The 19,207-nt window shown below is 47.0% G+C and overlaps 21 non-coding genes across 21 annotated transcripts; all 21 read right to left on the bottom strand.

Moving 5' to 3' along the window:
* Positions 1-5,430: 5,430 nt before the first annotated feature.
* Positions 5,431-5,502, bottom strand: Trnat-agu (transfer RNA threonine (anticodon AGU)). The gene has a single exon. It is a non-coding gene; the product is annotated as a tRNA-Thr (tRNA).
* Positions 5,503-6,360: 858 nt separating this feature from the next.
* Trnar-ucg (transfer RNA arginine (anticodon UCG)) lies at positions 6,361-6,433 on the bottom strand. Its single transcript has one exon. It is a non-coding gene; the product is annotated as a tRNA-Arg (tRNA).
* A 495-nt stretch (positions 6,434-6,928) lies between these two features.
* On the bottom strand, positions 6,929-7,000 carry Trnat-agu (transfer RNA threonine (anticodon AGU)). Its single transcript has one exon. It is a non-coding gene; the product is annotated as a tRNA-Thr (tRNA).
* An 858-nt stretch (positions 7,001-7,858) lies between these two features.
* Positions 7,859-7,931, bottom strand: Trnar-ucg (transfer RNA arginine (anticodon UCG)). Its single transcript has one exon. It is a non-coding gene; the product is annotated as a tRNA-Arg (tRNA).
* Positions 7,932-8,426: 495 nt separating this feature from the next.
* Trnat-agu (transfer RNA threonine (anticodon AGU)) lies at positions 8,427-8,498 on the bottom strand. The gene has a single exon. It is a non-coding gene; the product is annotated as a tRNA-Thr (tRNA).
* An 856-nt stretch (positions 8,499-9,354) lies between these two features.
* Trnar-ucg (transfer RNA arginine (anticodon UCG)) lies at positions 9,355-9,427 on the bottom strand. The gene has a single exon. It is a non-coding gene; the product is annotated as a tRNA-Arg (tRNA).
* A 516-nt stretch (positions 9,428-9,943) lies between these two features.
* On the bottom strand, positions 9,944-10,015 carry Trnat-agu (transfer RNA threonine (anticodon AGU)). The gene has a single exon. It is a non-coding gene; the product is annotated as a tRNA-Thr (tRNA).
* Positions 10,016-10,350: 335 nt separating this feature from the next.
* Trnak-cuu (transfer RNA lysine (anticodon CUU)) lies at positions 10,351-10,423 on the bottom strand. The gene has a single exon. It is a non-coding gene; the product is annotated as a tRNA-Lys (tRNA).
* A 450-nt stretch (positions 10,424-10,873) lies between these two features.
* Trnar-ucg (transfer RNA arginine (anticodon UCG)) lies at positions 10,874-10,946 on the bottom strand. Its single transcript has one exon. It is a non-coding gene; the product is annotated as a tRNA-Arg (tRNA).
* A 495-nt stretch (positions 10,947-11,441) lies between these two features.
* Trnat-agu (transfer RNA threonine (anticodon AGU)) lies at positions 11,442-11,513 on the bottom strand. The gene has a single exon. It is a non-coding gene; the product is annotated as a tRNA-Thr (tRNA).
* Positions 11,514-12,371: 858 nt separating this feature from the next.
* On the bottom strand, positions 12,372-12,444 carry Trnar-ucg (transfer RNA arginine (anticodon UCG)). The gene has a single exon. It is a non-coding gene; the product is annotated as a tRNA-Arg (tRNA).
* A 508-nt stretch (positions 12,445-12,952) lies between these two features.
* Positions 12,953-13,024, bottom strand: Trnat-agu (transfer RNA threonine (anticodon AGU)). Its single transcript has one exon. It is a non-coding gene; the product is annotated as a tRNA-Thr (tRNA).
* A 335-nt stretch (positions 13,025-13,359) lies between these two features.
* On the bottom strand, positions 13,360-13,432 carry Trnak-cuu (transfer RNA lysine (anticodon CUU)). The gene has a single exon. It is a non-coding gene; the product is annotated as a tRNA-Lys (tRNA).
* Positions 13,433-13,882: 450 nt separating this feature from the next.
* Positions 13,883-13,955, bottom strand: Trnar-ucg (transfer RNA arginine (anticodon UCG)). The gene has a single exon. It is a non-coding gene; the product is annotated as a tRNA-Arg (tRNA).
* Positions 13,956-15,396: 1,441 nt separating this feature from the next.
* On the bottom strand, positions 15,397-15,469 carry Trnar-ucg (transfer RNA arginine (anticodon UCG)). The gene has a single exon. It is a non-coding gene; the product is annotated as a tRNA-Arg (tRNA).
* A 495-nt stretch (positions 15,470-15,964) lies between these two features.
* On the bottom strand, positions 15,965-16,036 carry Trnat-agu (transfer RNA threonine (anticodon AGU)). Its single transcript has one exon. It is a non-coding gene; the product is annotated as a tRNA-Thr (tRNA).
* Positions 16,037-16,371: 335 nt separating this feature from the next.
* Positions 16,372-16,444, bottom strand: Trnak-cuu (transfer RNA lysine (anticodon CUU)). The gene has a single exon. It is a non-coding gene; the product is annotated as a tRNA-Lys (tRNA).
* A 450-nt stretch (positions 16,445-16,894) lies between these two features.
* Positions 16,895-16,967, bottom strand: Trnar-ucg (transfer RNA arginine (anticodon UCG)). Its single transcript has one exon. It is a non-coding gene; the product is annotated as a tRNA-Arg (tRNA).
* Positions 16,968-17,460: 493 nt separating this feature from the next.
* On the bottom strand, positions 17,461-17,532 carry Trnat-agu (transfer RNA threonine (anticodon AGU)). The gene has a single exon. It is a non-coding gene; the product is annotated as a tRNA-Thr (tRNA).
* Positions 17,533-18,390: 858 nt separating this feature from the next.
* Positions 18,391-18,463, bottom strand: Trnar-ucg (transfer RNA arginine (anticodon UCG)). Its single transcript has one exon. It is a non-coding gene; the product is annotated as a tRNA-Arg (tRNA).
* A 507-nt stretch (positions 18,464-18,970) lies between these two features.
* Positions 18,971-19,042, bottom strand: Trnat-agu (transfer RNA threonine (anticodon AGU)). The gene has a single exon. It is a non-coding gene; the product is annotated as a tRNA-Thr (tRNA).
* Between the last annotated feature and the right edge of the window lie 165 nt (positions 19,043-19,207).

The following is a 19,207-nucleotide window of genomic DNA, read 5'->3' as shown; positions in this document are numbered from 1 at the left end:
TGGGCCATTGTCCATGCAAAACTAGAAGGTAGGCTAGAAGAATTAGTAAAAGAAAACAATAGACTAAGAAAGCAGCCAGTGAAAACTTGGGCGGCAGTGGCAGCGCAAGCTCCCACCAAGCCCAACACCACCAGAGAGACAATAAATAAGGTAACTAAGAGGCCAGATACGGCAGTCTTTTTGAGAACACTTCCTGGAGAAGACACAAGCATAAAGAAAATACAGGAGTTATTCACGAAAACCGTGGACCCTGTGAAGGAAAAAATAAAGATAAAGAGAATCAAACCGAGCAGGAACTCAGTCATCGTAGAAGTTGCCTCGGAAGAGGATAAAGAAAAGCTGCTGAAGAACCAAAAGCTGAACTCAGTGGTGAAATGTGAGCCACCAAGAAAAAGAAATCCTCTCGTCATACTTTATGACGTGCCATCTATTATGACGAATGAAGAGTTGTCAGAGACAATCAGGGCACAAAATTTTGAGCATCTAAGCGCTGAAGAATTTAATAATTGTTCTAAACTTAGATTTAAAACGGGTCCACGAGGTCGTGATGTTGTACATCATGTCGCTGAAGTGACAGCACAGATGTGGAAGAACATCACAACAATGGGCAGGATCTATGTTGGCTTCCATGCCATCAACACCAAAGACTATGTCGTGGTACCTCGTTGCCACAACTGTGGTGACCTGGACCACATTCTCAGGCTGTGCACCAGGGAGCCGGCGTGCACCAAGTGCGGAGAAAGTGGCCATAATCGTAAGGACTGTAAAGGTACACAAATCTGCATACCATGCAAAAGCAGAGGGAAGAAGTCTTGCGGAGCTGTAGGTCGGAATTGCCCAACATACAGAATGTTGGAACAAAGATTAATCTCCAGAACTGATTATGGCTGAACTCGGCATACCGAACAGGATGCCGAAGCGCAAATCCCCGAGCAAGAGGAGGAGGGACGCTATGAGGGCAAGTAAATTCAAGTTATTTCTGAGGTCGCTTACGGGCGCCGGAAAACCTGAAACAACAGATAGAGCCATTCAAACTGAGCCTCAATGGGTGAACATAGCAATACAAACAGATCTCCCTATAGCAGCAGCTCCCTCCTCTGAAAGCCGGGGAGCAGAGCCGATAAAACATCAGAAACGGCAAGGGCATCCTGCGGCCATAACAGTCTCTGAAAAGCAACAGAACAAGCATGAGAAACCGATTCAAGAAAATGAAGTAACTAGCTCCAGCATAAATTCCACTGAACAGAGTACTCCAGTGGTCAGATTGCCACCTGTGGATCCTGTGAGGGTCTACCCTAATTTAGAATATACTATGCAGCTAGCAAGACTTGAACAGCCGGCTACCCTGACCACGGCCCTGAGACATGTGGTTCGTGTAGGACATGAAGAAGGAAGAAGGGTAACCTTCTCGGTGATGGAGGCTGTTGACAGAATCCAACTAAAATCAGTGAATCTCCCCACCGACTTCGGAGCCCTGCGGGACCTGCTACGAAAAGTCTTCGAAAGGAGAGGGGAGAAATTCAACTTAGACGACATTTACGAGCAGGCAGTTCTAGCCAATGGAAGAATTGCATTTGACTGGTCTAAAACCTGGCCAAATGACCGCATACATACATACTTCCCTTGATGACAAAGCTTAACATAGGACAACTAAATACACATAACAGCCGACTCGTAATGCAGGAACTCCGAAGGGAGGTGGAGGAGAGGAGATTGGATGTGCTCTGTCTACAGGAGCCGTACTCCCAAGCTGGAAAGGTCGCTTTTGCTGCCGCAACATGGCAGGTAATTAGCAAAGGAGAAGTCCCGAAAGCGGCGATAATAATAACAAATAAGCTCCTGAGAGTCACCACGCTCTCTCAATTCACAACTACCCACTGCAACGTCGTGGAGTTGCAATCCCCAACCGGAATCGTCTTTATAATAAACATGTACTTTCAGTACAGTGATAATATTGAAACACACTTAGATCACCTAACGAGAGTGACCACGGCGTTGCGGGGGAGAAAGTTGATAATTACAGCTGACATAAATGCCAAATCCCCCCTGTGGTACAGTGGCACACGAGATGCAAATGGGGAGAAGGTAGAAGAATTTATTATGGCAACCCAACTTGTGGTGGCTAATAGGCCGGGCAATCCTCCTACCTACACGGCGGGAGGAAGACAAGGGACAAATATTGACATAACTCTAACAACACCGAATGTTACAAACATACTCCAAAATTGGAAGGTAATAGGGAATGCCACCACAAGCGACCATAATTTAATAACTTTCACCATAGGGGATAGAGAGTGCCGCTGGGCCATGGGGTGGGAATTGCAATATAACTTTAATAGAGCAGATTGGGAGCGGCTAGCGAGGGAGTGCGACATTCCTCCAATACCGGGAGGGGACGCACAACAAGATATAGACGTAAACGACAGAACTGACGACATAGTGACCGCCATAACTAGAGCGGTGAGGGCTGCTGTACCAACCAGGAGGAGGGCCATGGCGGCCTCTCCGTCACCATGGACGCCTGAACTAGAGGAATTGCGTCAGTCTGTCAGAAGGCTAAGGAGGTACTACCAGCGCAGTGTCGTCTGGCAAGAGAAACAAAGATGGCAGTTGCGGTATAGGGAGGCCAAGCAACAGTTCCAAAAGGAACTACGCGAGGTCAGGACACGGAGCTGGGAACGCTATGTGCTCAGTCAACTTGTGCTGGATCCATGGGGACTTCCCTACAAGTTAGTGAGGGAAAAGATCCGCTCTCCTATGGAGCTATCAACTGTCAGGCACGGGGGCGGGATGACGGAGTCCTGGCAGGAAACTGCTGGGGTCCTCCTCCAGTCCCTGTTGCCTGATGACTATGCGGACGGGGAAACTGAAGCACAGCGGCAACTGCGAGAGGAGGATCAAGTGCAATATAACAACGATGCAGCGGTCTACCCCTTCTCGGAAGAGGAGGTGGCGGCCCACATAAAATCTCTCAAAAGAGGGAAAGCTCCTGGGCCAGATGGCATTGTGGCGGAGGTGGTGCAATTCCTGGCCCCCCAGCTGGTTGCGCCATTAACGCATTTATACAATGAATGCCTAAGGCAACAACAGTTCCCAAGGAGATGGAAAAAGGCAAATGTTGTCATTATAAAGAAGGGACAAGATAAAGATCCAGCGGAAGTGAAGTCATACAGGCCAATCTGCCTGTTGGACTTGCTTGGTAAATTATTTGAGAAGTTGCTGGCTGACAGACTGGCGGCACACAGAGTTTTGTGCGGGATGAGCAGCAGGCAATTCGGTTTCAGGCCGGGGCGATCGGCATCTGATGCAATCGCCCTGGCAGCCGAGGTCTGCGGCTCAACCCCGCATAAATACGTGGTGGGCATCATGGTGGACATCAGTGGCGCCTTTGACAACCTGTGGTGGCCTTCGCTCTTCTCCTGCTTGCGGGAGAAAGAGTGTCCAGGGCCGCTATATGGTTGCCTGAGGAGCTATTGCGAAGAACGAGAGGTCTGGCTATCATCCTCTAGCGAGAGAGTTAGTAAAGTGATCACGAAAGGATGTCCCCAGGGATCGGTCCTTGGACCGCTTTTTTGGGACATCCACATGGAGCCTTTATTGGACAATCTACAACAATGCGAGGATGTGCTAGAGGTGATAGCCTACGCAGATGACCTCCTCCTGTTGGTCGGTGGCCGGAGCCGAGAAGACATTGAACCTAAGATAGAAAGGGCCATAGACAAACTTCAACAGTGGTGCCACACCACCAAAATGACAGTCTCACCAAGTAAGTCAACTTACTTACTGCTGAAAGGACAACTAACCAGGAACCCGACAGTCAGGATTGACGGTTCACCAGTATTACGAAGACGTGACACACGATACTTAGGAGTCATCATTGATGAGAAATGGAACTTCGGGAGGCACATTGAAACCGTAACCCAAAAGGCCCTACAAATTCTAAATAACCTCATTTCCATAGGACATAAAAGATTTCACCTCCCTCCACACCTCATTAAACTATATCATAACAGTATCTTAACCTCAGTGGTGGGTTACGGCTCGGGAGTCTGGGCGCATAGACTCACGAGGGTTGTGCCTGCCATGGCAGTGAGAAGGGTGCAAAGAAGTATGATATTACGATCTGTGGGGGCTTATAGAACGTCTCCAGGGGGGGCCCTGTTAGTCATAATGGGGCTCTGCCCACTAGATATAAAGATAAGGGAGCAAGCAGCCTGGTATTGGGCAAAAAAGGGGAATCTAGGTAAAATTGAAGAGATTATGGGGGTGAGGGTGGCAAATAAGAGGGAAATTATGAAAAGGGGAGAAGAATTATGGCAGGGGACTTGGGAAACGGAGGAAACCGGACGTAGAACTTTTCAGTTCATTCCGGACGTGAGGGAACGCTTGCAAATGAAGTATTTTGAGCCAACAAAGGGATTGTTCCACTTTCTCACTGGACATGGACCCTACCCGACATACCTATGTCGGTTTGGGAAGAAGGCAACGCCCGCGTGTGACTGTGGCGTCCCGGAAGGTACTTCTGAACATGTGATCTACGAGTGTCCTCTCTTCAATGATGTTGCAGCCACACTCCGAGATAGACTACCAAACCAAGACACATACCAACTTCTGAGACGCGAAGATACCTTTCAACTGCTTAACACTCTGGCAAACGAGGTATCACGTAAGGTGTTGATGGAATATCTGAGGGACATGAATTAACATAAACTCAGAATATACACCGATTTCGTCTGGATCCCTGTTCCCATACCGCCTGTGCGCGGACTGGCCGACTATCCACCATAGTTGGGATCCGCCGCGTGCAGGAATAGGGGGAGTAGGGGTCACCTTTACAAAAATGTAAAGCACCGGATTTGACTTAGGATAAGCTTAGTTTGTAGGAATTAGACTAGGATATTTACATTTAGGAAACTGCAGCGTAATAACATCTTGGCCTGCCCAGTGCCAGGGGCATGCTCTTCGGGTTTAGCTCGAAGAGCAAGGCAATTATCAGTAGGTTTATACTCTCTGCTGGCATATATGTGACGCTGCAGATGTTAGAACTTAGAAATAAGAAGTAGTATTTAATTGTAGGTATAGACAATAATATTAGTAATGCCCATCATTATGTAACACCTGTAGCTCACTTACAAGTTAGAATTAAGAGCTGCATACTTGTAATAAATACATTGTATAAAATACAGGCCCACTAATCAACTAAGGGAGTGGGTTATTAAGTATAACTATTATTGTAGTTGAAATAAATAAAGATTTTTTTTTTTTTTAAAAAACAAAAAAAAAAAAAAAAAAAAAAATGCTTTATCAGCGCCATTCGCCTTAATCACATCTGAGAGTAATTCTTAATAAAACGCCTCTCGCTAATTGTTCGCCATCACAGATACTGTTTGCTATACGGCCATGACGCGCAACTGATTTCCAAAATTCGTCTTCCTCCTGTGAGGATGGAACTCACGACTCCTGGTTTACTAGACCAGTGCTCTACCACTGAGCTAAAGAGGCGCGGCCTAGCGGAACTTTTGCGTACTTCGCCGCACGGTCGTCTGAATCTTCAGACTTCAGCTGACAACACTTCATATTTTTGACTAATATTAGCAGCTATGGCGACCCATTACTGCTTGGCTACACATCTGACACGTAGCCGATGTTCTCTCCAAACAAAACCACCTGCACTTCAGAACATGACTTTCACATGTCTACAAAATCACCTTCACCTTCAAATACAGTTTTCTTGCGACTGATTGAGACGTAGGCAAATTTTAATGTTGCTATTTCCATTACATCACGTTAATCAGAAAATCGGTAATTTACATGTGCAGTGGAGAAAAATTCCGTTCCGCCCAGCGAAGGGCTCGAACCCACGACCCTGTGATTAAGAGTCTCATGCTCTACCGACGGAGCTAGCCGTGCTGCCTCGTTGGGTACCTCCTGGGTAGCAGAGCACACAGTACTCGTTTGAGTTGGTTGGTCCCATACAGAATCTCTCCATGCTGCCTAATGTTTTCCTAACGACACTCGTCACGTACTTCACTTTTATTTCATAATCATTTCTGAGAGGTAAAGGAATTGCATGACAATCTGCAGAGCTAGCGGCGTCAAAATTAACACACATACTTGACGTGACTCAAAAGCCGAACGAGTTACTTTCCGACGTTGTTTTAGATGTGCAAGTGCCAGTCAAACCTCGCGGTGAGGGCACTCTGCCGACCATTTCGCTAGTTAAAACCGGTCTTCTTGTGTGTGTTTCAAGCTCAAGACCATCTCCAAGCACAAAATGGTCAACAGCAACATTCAGACGGTTTCGTACTGCACAATTGCTACATTAAAACGGTATGTTTGTTTCTCAGAACTGGAAAAACACGACCGTGACAGGATTCGAACCTGCAATCTTCGGATCCGAAGTCCGACGCCTTATCCATTAGGCCACACGGTCACTGACGACCAAGTATAACTTATATACGATTCATCTCGAAACGCTCACACCCCCTGAGGAATTGTGTTTTCGTTCCACACAGCCGCTGCCCCTTACTCTTTCCCACCCATTCGTTACATTCAACCTCTTACGAGACCGACCAAACATAGACAGGAAAACAAGACCACACACTTTGCGCAATCGGAATCGATGGCAGGGTGTCCCTCGCCGCATTTGCTACGATGGCCGTTTGCTAATTCTGCAGAAGCGGCGGCGTCGACGAAGACGACGACCGCGGGAGGCTCAGAGATTTGTGAGAAATACATCTATAGAATGTAATTCAGAATGCCTCGTCCCACCTTATGCCGTACCGCTTTGGCAAATGCTTTATCAGCGCCATTCGCCTTAATCACATCTGAGAGTAATTCTTAATAAAACGCCTCTCGCTAATTGTTCGCCATCACAGATACTGTTTGCTATACGGCCATGACGCGCAACTGATGTCCAAAATTCGTCTTCCTCCTGTGAGGTTGGAACTCACGACTCCTGGTTTACTAGACCAGTGCTCTACCACTGAGCTAAAGAGGCGCGGCCTAGCGGAACTTTTGCGTACTTCGCCGCACGGTCGTCTGAATCTTCAGACTTCAGCTGACAACACTTCATATTTTTGACTAATATTAGCAGCTATGGCAACCCATTACTGCTTGGCTACACATCTGACACGTAGCCGATGTTCTCTCCAAACAAAACCACCTGCACTTCAGAACATGACTTTCACATGTCTACAAAATCACCTTCACCTTCAAATACAGTTTTCTTGCGACTGATTGAGACGTAGGCAAATTTTAAAGTTGCTATTTCCATTACATCACGTTAATCAGAAAATCGGTAATTTACATGTGCAGTGGAGAAAAATTCCGTTCCGCCCAGCGAAGGGCTCGAACCCACGACCCTGTGATTAAGAGTCTCATGCTCTACCGACGGAGCTAGCCGTGCTGCCTCGTTGGGTACCTCCTGGGTAGCACAGCACACAGTACTCGTTTGAGTTGGTTGGTCCCATACAGAATCTCTCCATGCTGCCTAATGTTTTCCTAACGACACTCGTCACGTACTTCACTTTTATTTCATAATCATTTCTGAGAGGTAAAGGAATTGCATGACAATCTGCAGAGCTAGCGGCGTCAAAATTAACACACATACTTGACGTGACTCAAAAGCCGAACGAGTTACTTTCCGACGTTGTTTTAGATGTGCAAGTGCCAGTCAAACCTCGCGGTGAGGGCACTCTGCCGACCATTTCGCTAGTTAACACCGGTCTTCTTGTGTGTGTTTCAAGCTCAAGACCATCTCCAAGCACAAAATGGTCAACAGCAACATTCAGACGGTTTCGTACTGCACAATTGCTACATTAAAACGGTATGTTTGTTTCTCAGAACTGGAAAAACACGACCGTGACAGGATTCGAACCTGCAATCTTCGGATCCGAAGTCCGACGCCTTAGCCATTAGGCCACACGGTCACTGACGACCAAGTATTACTTATATACGATTCATCACGAAACGCTCACACCCCCTGAGGAATTGTGTTTTCGTTCCACACAGCCGCTGCCCCTTACTCTTTCCCACCCATTCGTTACATTCAACCTCTTACGAGACCGACCAAACATAGACAGGAAAACAAGACCACACACTTTGCGCAATCGGAATCGATGGCAGGGTGTCCCTCGCCGCATTTGCTACGATGGCCGTTTGCTAATTCTGCAGAAGCGGCGGCGTCGACGAAGACGACGACCGCGGGAGGCTCAGAGATTTGTGAGAAATACATCTATAGAATGTAATTCAGAATGCCTCGTCCCACCTTATGCCGTACCGCTTTGGCAAATGCTTTATCAGCGCCATTCGCCTTAATCACATCTGAGAGTAATTCTTAATAAAACGCCTCTCGCTAATTGTTCGCCATCACAGATACTGTTTGCTATACGGCCATGACGCGCAACTGATTTCCAAAATTCGTCTTCCTCCTGTGAGGATGGAACTCACGACTCCTGGTTTACTAGACCAGTGCTCTACCACTGAGCTAAAGAGGCGCGGCCTAGCGGAACTTTTGCGTACTTCGCCGCACGGTCGTCTGAATCTTCAGACTTCAGCTGACAACACTTCATATTTTTGACTAATATTAGCAGCTATGGCACCCATTACTGCTTGGCTACACATCTGACACGTAGCCGATGTTCTCTCCAAACAAAACCACCTGCACTTCAGAACATGACTTTCACATGTCTACAAAATCACCTTCACCTTCAAATACAGTTTTCTTGCGACTGATTGAGACGTAGGCAAATTTTAAAGTTGCTATTTCCATTACATCACGTTAATCAGAAAATCGGTAATTTACATGTGCAGTGGAGAAAAATTCCGTTCCGCCCAGCGAAGGGCTCGAACCCACGACCCTGTGATTAAGAGTCTCATGCTCTACCGACGGAGCTAGCCGTGCTGCCTCGTTGGGTACCTCCTGGGTAGCAGATCACACAGTACTCGTTTGAGTTGGTTGGTCCCATACAGAATCTCTCCATGCTGCCTAATGTTTTCCTAACGACACTCGTCACGTACTTCACTTTTATTCATAATCATTTCTGAGAGGTAAAGGAATTGCATGACAATCTGCAGAGCTAGCGGCGTCAAAATTAACACACATACTTGACGTGACTCAAAAGCCGAACGAGTTACTTTCCGACGTTGTTTTAGATGTGCAAGTGCCAGTCAAACCTCGCGGTGAGGGCACTCTGCCGACCATTTCGCTAGTTAACACCGGTCTTCTTGTGTGTGTTTCAAGCTCAAGACCATCTCCAAGCACAAAATGGTCAACAGCAACATTCAGACGGTTTCGTACTGCACAATTGCTACATTAAAACGGTATGTTTGTTTCTCAGAACTGGAAAAACACGACCGTGACAGGATTCGAACCTGCAATCTTCGGATCCGAAGTCCGACGCCTTATCCATTAGGCCACACGGTCACTGACGGACAAGTATAACTTATATACGATTCATCTCGAAACGCTCACACCCCCTGAGGAATTGTGTTTTTGTTCCACACAGCCGCTGCCCCTTACTCTTTCCCACCCATTCGTTACATTCAACCTCTTACGAGACCGACCAAACATAGACAGGAAAACAAGACCACACACTTTGCGCAATCGGAATCGATGGCAGGGTGTCCCTCGCCGCATTTGCTACGATGGCCGTTTGCTAATTCTGCAGAAGCGGCGGCGACGACGACGACGACGACGACGACGACGACGACGACGACCGCGAGAGGCTCAGAGATTTGTGAGAAATACATCTATAAAATGTGATTCAGAATGCCTCGTCCCACCTTATGCCGTACCGCTTTGGCAAATGCTTTATCAGCGCCATTCGCCTTAATCACATCTGAGAGTAATTCTTAATAAAACGCCTCTCGCTAATTGTTCGCCATCACAGATACTGTTTGCTATACGGCCATGACGCGCAACTGATTTCCAAAATTCGTCTTCCTCCTGTGAGGATGGAACTCACGACTCCTGGTTTACTAGACCAGTGCTCTACCACTGAGCTAAAGAGGCGCGGCCTAGCGGAACTTTTGCGTACTTCGCCGCACGGTCGTCTGAATCTTCAGACTTCAGCTGACAACACTTCATATTTTTGACTAATATTAGCAGCTATGGCGACCCATTACTGCTTGGCTACACATCTGACACGTAGCCGATGTTCTCTCCAAACAAAATCACCTGCACTTCAGAACATGACTTTCACATGTCTACAAAATCACCTTCACCTTCAAATACAGTTTTCTTGCGACTGATTGAGACGTAGGCAAATTTTAATGTTGCTATTTCCATTACATCACGTTAATCAGAAAATCGGTAATTTACATGTGCAGTGGAGAAAAATTCCGTTCCGCCCAGCGAAGGGCTCGAACCCACGACCCTGTGATTAAGAGTCTCATGCTCTACCGACTGAGCTAGCCGTGCTGCCTCGTTGGGTACCTCCTGGGTAGCAGATCACACAGTACTCGTTTGAGTTGGTTGTTCCCATACAGAATCTCTCCATGCTGCCTAATGTTTTCCTAACGACACTCGTCACGTACTTCACTTTTATTTCATAATCATTTCTGAGAGGTAAAGGAATTGCATGACAATCTGCAGAGCTAGCGGCGTCAAAATTAACACACATACTTGACGTGACTCAAAAGCCGAACGAGTTACTTTCCGACGTTGTTTTAGATGTGCAAGTGCCAGTCAAACCTCGCGGTGAGGGCACTCTGCCGACCATTTCGCTAGTTAACACCGGTCTTCTTGTGTGTGTTTCAAGCTCAAGACCATCTCCAAGCACAAAATGGTCAACAGCAACATTCAGACGGTTTCGTACTGCACAATTGCTACATTAAAACGGTATGTTTGTTTCTCAGAACTGGAAAAACACGACCGTGACAGGATTCGAACCTGCAATCTTCGGATCCGAAGTCCGACGCCTTATCCATTAGGCCACACGGTCATTGACGACCAAGTATAACTTATATACGATTCATCTCGAAACGCTCACACCCCCTGAGGAATTGAGTTTTCGTTCCACACAGCCGCTGCCCCTTACTCTTTCCCACCCATTCGTTACATTCAACCTCTTACGAGACCGACCAAACATAGACAGGAAAACAAGACCACACACTTTGCGCAATCGGAATCGATGGCAGGGTGTCCCTCGCCGCATTTGCTACGATGGCCGTTTGCTAATTCTGCAGAAGCGGCGGCGTCGACGAAGACGACGACCGCGGGAGGCTCAGAGATTTGTGAGAAATACATCTATAGAATGTAATTCAGAATGCCTCGTCCCACCTTATGCCGTACCGCTTTGGCAAATGCTTTATCAGCGCCATTCGCCTTAATCACATCTGAGAGTAATTCTTAATAAAACGCCTCTCGCTAATTGTTCGCCATCACAGATACTGTTTGCTATACGGCCATGACGCGCAACTGATTTCCAAAATTCGTCTTCCTCCTGTGAGGATGGAACTCACGACTCCTGGTTTACTAGACCAGTGCTCTACCACTGAGCTAAAGAGGCGCGGCCTAGCGGAACTTTTGCGTACTTCGCCGCACGGTCGTCTGAATCTTCAGACTTCAGCTGACAACACTTCATATTTTTGACTAATATTAGCAGCTATGGCAACCCATTACTGCTTGGCTACACATCTGACACGTAGCCGATGTTCTCTCCAAACAAAACCACCTGCACTTCAGAACATGACTTTCACATGTCTACAAAATCACCTTCACCTTCAAATACAGTTTTCTTGCGACTGATTGAGACGTAGGCAAATTTTAAAGTTGCTATTTCCATTACATCACGTTAATCAGAAAATCGGTAATTTACATGTGCAGTGGAGAAAAATTCCGTTCCGCCCAGCGAAGGGCTCGAACCCACGACCCTGTGATTAAGAGTCTCATGCTCTACCGACGGAGCCAGCCGTGCTGCCTCGTTGGGTACCTCCTGGGTAGCAGATCACACAGTACTCGTTTGAGTTGGTTGGTCCCATACAGAATCTCTCCATGCTGCCTAATGTTTTCCTAACGACACTCGTCACGTACTTCACTTTTATTTCATAATCATTTCTGAGAGGTAAAGGAATTGCATGACAATCTGCAGAGCTAGCGGCGTCAAAATTAACACACATACTTGACGTGACTCAAAAGCCGAACGATTTACTTTCCGACGTTGTTTTAGATGTGCAAGTGCCAGTCAAACCTCGCGGTGAGGGCACTCTGCCGACCATTTCGCTAGGTAACACCGGTCTTCTTGTGTGTGTTTCAAGCTCAAGACCATCTCCAAGCACAAAATGGTCAACAGCAACATTCAGACGGTTTCGTACAGCACAATTGCTACATTAAAACGGTATGTTTGTTTCTCAGAACTGGAAAAACACGACCGTGACAGGATTCGAACCTGCAATCTTCGGATCCGAAGTCCGACGCCTTATCCATTAGGCCACACGGTCACTGACGACCAAGTATAACTTATATACGATTCATCTCGAAACGCTCACACCCCCCTGAGGAATTGTGTTTTCGTTCCACACAGCCGCTGCCCCTTACTCTTTCCCACCCATTCGTTACATTCAACCTCTTACGAGACCGACCAAACATAGACAGGAAAACAAGACCACACACTTTGCGCAATCGGAATCGATGGCAGGGTGTCCCTCGCCGCATTTGCTACGATGGCCGTTTGCTAATTCTGCAGAAGCGGCGGCGGCGACGACGACGACGACGACGACGACGACCGCGAGAGGCTCAGAGATTTGTGAGAAATACATCTATAAAATGTGATTCAGAATGCCTCGTCCCACCTTATGCCGTACCGCTTTGGCAAATGCTTTATCAGCGCCATTCGCCTTAATCACATCTGAGAGTAATTCTTAATAAAACGCCTCTCGCTAATTGTTCGCCATCACAGATACTGTTTGCTATACGGCCATGACGCGCAACTGATTTCCAAAATTCGTCTTCCTCCTGTGAGGATGGAACTCACGACTCCTGGTTTACTAGACCAGTGCTCTACCACTGAGCTAAAGAGGCGCGGCCTAGCGGAACTTTTGCGTACTTCGCCGCACGGTCGTCTGAATCTTCAGACTTCAGCTGACAACACTTCATATTTTTGACTAATATTAGCAGCTATGGCGACCCATTACTGCTTGGCTACACATCTGACACGTAGCCGATGTTCTCTCCAAACAAAACCACCTGCACTTCAGAACATGACTTTCACATGTCTACAAAATCACCTTCACCTTCAAATACAGTTTTCTTGCGACTGATTGAGACGTAGGCAAATTTTAATGTTGCTATTTCCATTACATCACGTTAATCAGAAAATCGGTAATTTACATGTGCAGTGGAGAAAAATTCCGTTCCGCCCAGCGAAGGGCTCGAACCCACGACCCTGTGATTAAGAGTCTCATGCTCTACCGACTGAGCTAGCCGTGCTGCCTCGTTGGGTACCTCCTGGGTAGCAGATCACACAGTACTCGTTTGAGTTGGTTGGTCCCATACAGAATCTCTCCATGCTGCCTAATGTTTTCCTAACGACACTCGTCACGTACTTCACTTTTATTTCATAATCATTTCTGAGAGGTAAAGGAATTGCATGACAATCTGCAGAGCTAGCGGCGTCAAAATTAACACACATACTTGACGTGACTCAAAAGCCGAACGAGTTACTTTCCGACGTTGTTTTAGATGTGCAAGTGCCAGTCAAACCTCGCGGTGAGGGCACTCTGCCGACCATTTCGCTAGTTAACACCGGTCTTCTTGTGTGTGTTTCAAGCTCAAGACCATCTCCAAGCACAAAATGGTCAACAGCAACATTCAGACGGTTTCGTACTGCACAATTGCTACCTTAAAACGGTATGTTTGTTTCTCAGAACTGGAAAAACACGACCGTGACAGGATTCGAACCTGCAATCTTCGGATCCGAAGTCCGACGCCTTATCCATTAGTCCACACGGTCACTGACGACCAAGTATAACTTATATACGTATCATCTCGAAACGCTCACACCCCCTGAGGAATTGTGTTTTCGTTCCACACAGCCGCTGCCCCTTACTCTTTCCCACCCATTCGTTACATTCAACCTCTTACGAGACCGACCAAACATAGACAGGAAAACAAGACCACACACTTTGCGCAATCGGAATCGATGGCAGGGTGTCCCTCGCCGCATTTGCTACGATGGCCGTTTGCTAATTCTGCAGAAGCGGCGGCGGCGACGACGACGACGACGACAACGACGACGACCGCGAGAGGCTCAGAGATTTGTGAGAAATACATCTATAAAATGTGATTCAGAATGCCTCGTCCCACCTTATGCCGTACCGCTTTTGGCAAATGCTTTATCAGCGCCATTCGCCTTAATCACATCTGAGAGTAATTCTTAATAAAACGCCTCTCGCTAATTGTTCGCCATCACAGATACTGTTTGCTATACGGCCATGACGAGCAACTGATTTTAAAAATTCGTCTTCCTCCTGTGAGGATGGAACTCACGAATCCTGGTTTACTAGACCAGTGCTCTACCACTGAGCTAAAGAGGCGCGGCCTAGCGGAACTTTTGCGTACTGCGCCGCACGGTCGTCTGAATCTTCAGACTTCAGCTGACAACACTTCATATTTTTGACTAATATTAGCAGCTATGGCGACCCATTACTGCTTGGCTACACATCTGACACGTAGCCGATGTTCTCTCCAAACAAAACCACCTGCACTTCAGAACATGACTTTCACATGTCTACAAAATCACCTTCACCTTCAAATACAGTTTTCTTGCGACTGATTGAGACGTAGGCAAATTTTAAAGTTGCTATTTCCATTACATCACGTTAATCAGAAAATCGGTAATTTACATGTGCAGTGGAGAAAAATTCCGTTCCGCCCAGCGAAGGGCTCGAACCCACGACCCTGTGATTAAGAGTCTCATGCTCTACCGACGGAGCCAGCCGTGCTGCCTCGTTGGGTACCTCCTGGGTAGCAGATCACACAGTACTCGTTTGAGTTGGTTGGTCCCATACAGAATCTCTCCATGCTGCCTAATGTTTTCCTAACGACACTCGTCACATACTTCACTTTTATTTCATAATCATTTCTGAGAGGTAAAGGAATTGCATGACAATCTGCAGAGCTAGCGGCGTCAAAATTAACACACATACTTGACGTGACTCAAAAGCCGAACGAGTTACTTTCCGACGTTGTTTTAGATGTGCAAGTGCCAGTCAAACCTCGCGGTGAGGGCACTCTGCCGACCATTTCGCTAGTTAACACCGGTCTTCTTGTGTGTGTTTCAAGCTCAAGACCATCTCCAAGCACAAAATGGTCAACAGCAACATTCAGACGGTTTCGTACAGCACAATTGCTACATTAAAACGGTATGTTTGTTTCTCAGAACTGGAAAAACACGACCGTGACAGGATTCGAACCTGCAATCTTCGGATCCGAAGTCCGACGCCTTATCCATTAGGCCACACGGTCACTGACGACCAAGTATAACTTATATACGATTCATCTCGAAACGCTCACACCCCCTGAGGAATTGTGTTTTCGTTCCACACAGCCGCTGCCCCTTACTCTTTCCCACCCATTCGTTACATTCAACCTCTTACGAGACCGACCAAACATAGACAGGAAAACAAGACCACACACTTTGCGCAATCGGAATCGATGGCAGGGTGTCCCTCGCCGCATTTGCTACGATGGCCGTTTGCTAATTCTGCAGAAGCGGCGGCGTCGACGAAGACGACGACCGCGGGAGGCTCAGAGATTTGTGAGAAATACATCTATAGAATGTAATTCAGAATGCCTCGTCCCACCTTATGCCGTACCGCTTTGGCAAATGCTTTATCAGCGCCATTCGCCTTAATCACATCTGAGAGTAATTCTTAATAAAACGCCTCTCGCTAATTGTTCGCCATCACAGATACTGTTTGCTATACGGCCATGACGCGCAACTGATTTCCAAAATTCGTCTTCCTCCTGTGAGGATGGAACTCACGACTCCTGGTTTACTAGACCAGTGCTCTACCACTGAGCTAAAGAGGCGCGGCCTAGCGGAACTTTTGCGTACTTCGCCGCACGGTCGTCTGAATCTTCAGACTTCAGCTGACAACACTTCATATTTTTGACTAATATTAGCAGCTATGGCGACCCATTACTGCTTGGCTACACATCTGACACGTAGCCGATGTTCTCTCCAAACAAAACCACCTGCACTTCAGAACATGACTTTCACATGTCTACAAAATCACCTTCACCTTCAAATACAGTTTTCTTGCGACTGATTGAGACGTAGGCAAATTTTAATGTTGCTATTTCCATTACATCACGTTAATCAGAAAATCGGTAATTTACATGTGCAGTGGAGAAAAATTCCGTTCCGCCCAGCGAAGGGCTCGAACCCACGACCCTGTGATTAAGAGTCTCATGCTCTACCGACTGAGCCAGCCGTGCTGCCTCGTTGGGTACCTCCTGGGTAGCAGATCACACAGTACTCGTTTGAGTTGGTTGGTCCCATACAGAACCTCTCCATGCTGCCTAATGTTTTCCTAACGACACTCGTCACATACTTCACTTTTATTTCATAATCATTTCTGAGAGGTAAAGGAATTGCATGACAATCTGCAGAGCTAGCGGCGTCAAAATTAACACACATACTTGACGTGACTCAAAAGCCGAACGAGTTACTTTCCGACGTTGTTTTAGATGTGCAAGTGCCAGTCAAACCTCGCGGTGAGGGCACTCTGCCGACCATTTCGCTAGTTAACACCGGTCTTCTTGTGTGTGTTTCAAGCTCAAGACCATCTCCAAGCACAAAATGGTCAACAGCAACATTCAGACGGTTTCGTACTGCACAATTGCTACATTAAAACGGTATGTTTGTTTCTCAGAACTGGAAAAACACGACCGTGACAGGATTCGAACCTGCAATCTTCGGATCCGAAGTCCGACGCCTTATCCATTAGGCCACACGGTCACTGACGACCAAGTATAACTTATATACGATTCATCTCGAAACGCTCACACCCCCTGAGGAATTGTGTTTTCGTTCCACACAGCCGCTGCCCCTTACTCTTTCCCACCCATTCGTTACATTCAACCTCTTACGAGACCGACCAAACATAGACAGGAAAACGAGACCACACACTTTGCGCAATCGGAATCGATGGCAGGGTGTCCCTCGCCGCATTTGCTACGATGGCCGTTTGCTAATTCTGCAGAAGCGGCGGCGGCGACGACGACGACCGCGAGAGGCTCAGAGATTTGTGAGAAATACATCTATAAAATGTGATTCAGAATGCCTCGTCCCACCTTATGCCGTACCGCTTTTGGCAAATGCTTTATCAACGCCATTCGCCTTAATCACATCTGAGAGTAATTCTTAATAAAACGCCTCTCGCTAATTGTTCGCCATCACAGATACTGTTTGCTATACGGCCATGACGAGCAACTGATTTCCAAAATTCGTCTTCCTCCTGTGAGGATGGAACTCACGACTCCTGGTTTACTAGACCAGTGCTCTACCACTGAGCTAAAGAGGCGCGGCCTAGCGGAACTTTTGCGTACTGCGCCGCACCGTCGTCTGAATCTTCAGACTTCAGCTGACAACACTTCATATTTTTGACTAATATTAGCAGCTATGGCGACCCATTACTGCTTGGCTACACATCTGACACGTAGCCGATGTTCTCTCCAAACAAAACCACCTGCACTTCAGAACATGACTTTCACATGTCTACAAAATCACCTTCACCTTCAAATACAGTTTTCTTGCGACTGATTGAGACGTAGGCAAATTTTAAAGTTGCTATTTCCATTACATCACGTTAATCAGAAAATCGGTAATTTACATGTGCAGTGGAGAAAAATTCCGTTCCGCCCTGCGAAGGGCTCGAACCCACGACCCTGTGATTAAGAGTCTCATGCTCTACCGACTGAGCTAGCCGTGCTGCCTCGTTGGGTACCTCCTGGGTAGCAGATCACACAGTACTCGTTTGAGTTGGTTGGTCCCATACAGAATCTCTCCATGCTGCCTAATGTTTTCCTAACGACACTCGTCACATACTTCACTTTTATTTCATAATCATTTCTGAGAGGTAAAGGAATTGCATGACAATCTGCAGAGCTAGCGGCGTCAAAATTAACACACATACTTGACGTGACTCAAAAGCCGAACGATTTACTTTCCGACGTTGTTTTAGATGTGCAAGTGCCAGTCAAACCTCGCGGTGAGGGCACTCTGCCGACCATTTCGCTAGTTAACACCGGTCTTCTTGTGTGTGTTTCAAGCTCAAGACCATCTCCAAGCACAAAATGGTCAACAGCAACATTCAGACGGTTTCGTACTGCACAATTGCTACATTAAAACGGTATGTTTGTTTCTCAGAACTGGAAAAACACGACCGTGACAGGATTCGAACCTGCAATCTTCGGATCCGAAGTCCGACGCCTTATCCATTAGGCCACACGGTCACTGACGACCAAGTATAACTTATATACGATTCATCTCGAAACGCTCACACCCCCTGAGGAATTGTGTTTTCGTTCCACACAGCCGCTGCCCCTTACTCTTTCCCACCCATTCGTTACATTCAACCTCTTACGAGACCGACCAAACATAGACAGGAAAACAAGACCACACCCTTTGCGCAATCGGAATCGATGGCAGGGTGTCCCTCGCCGCATTTGCTACGATGGCCGTTTGCTAATTCTGCAGAAGCGGCGGCGGCGACGACGACGACGACGACGACGACGACCGCGAGAGGCTCAGAGATTTGTGAGAAATACATCTATAAAATGTAATTCAGAATGCCTCGTCCCACCTTATGCCGTACCGCTTCGGCAAATGCTTTATCAGCGCCATTCGCCTTAATCACATCTGAGAGTAATTCTTAATAAAACGCCTCTCGCTAATTGTTCGCCATCACAGATACTGTTTGCTATACGGCCATGACGCGCAACTGATTTCCAAAATTCGTCTTCCTCCTGTGAGGATGGAACTCACGACTCCTGGTTTACTAGACCAGTGCTCTACCACTGAGCTAAAGAGGCGCGGCCTAGCGGAACTTTTGCGTACTTCGCCGCACGGTCGTCTGAATCTTCAGACTTCAGCTGACAACACTTCATATTTTTGACTAATATTAGCAGCTATGGCGACCCATTACTGCTTGGCTACACATCTGACACGTAGCCGATGTTCTCTCCAAACAAAACCAC

The sequence above is a fragment of the Schistocerca gregaria genome, chromosome 11, assembly GCF_023897955.1.
Source record: "Schistocerca gregaria isolate iqSchGreg1 chromosome 11, iqSchGreg1.2, whole genome shotgun sequence".
NCBI classification, from domain to species: Eukaryota; Metazoa; Arthropoda; class Insecta; order Orthoptera; family Acrididae; genus Schistocerca; species Schistocerca gregaria.
The sequence above is the reverse complement of the archived record's forward strand: the minus strand, read 5'-3'. Positions and strand labels throughout refer to the sequence as shown.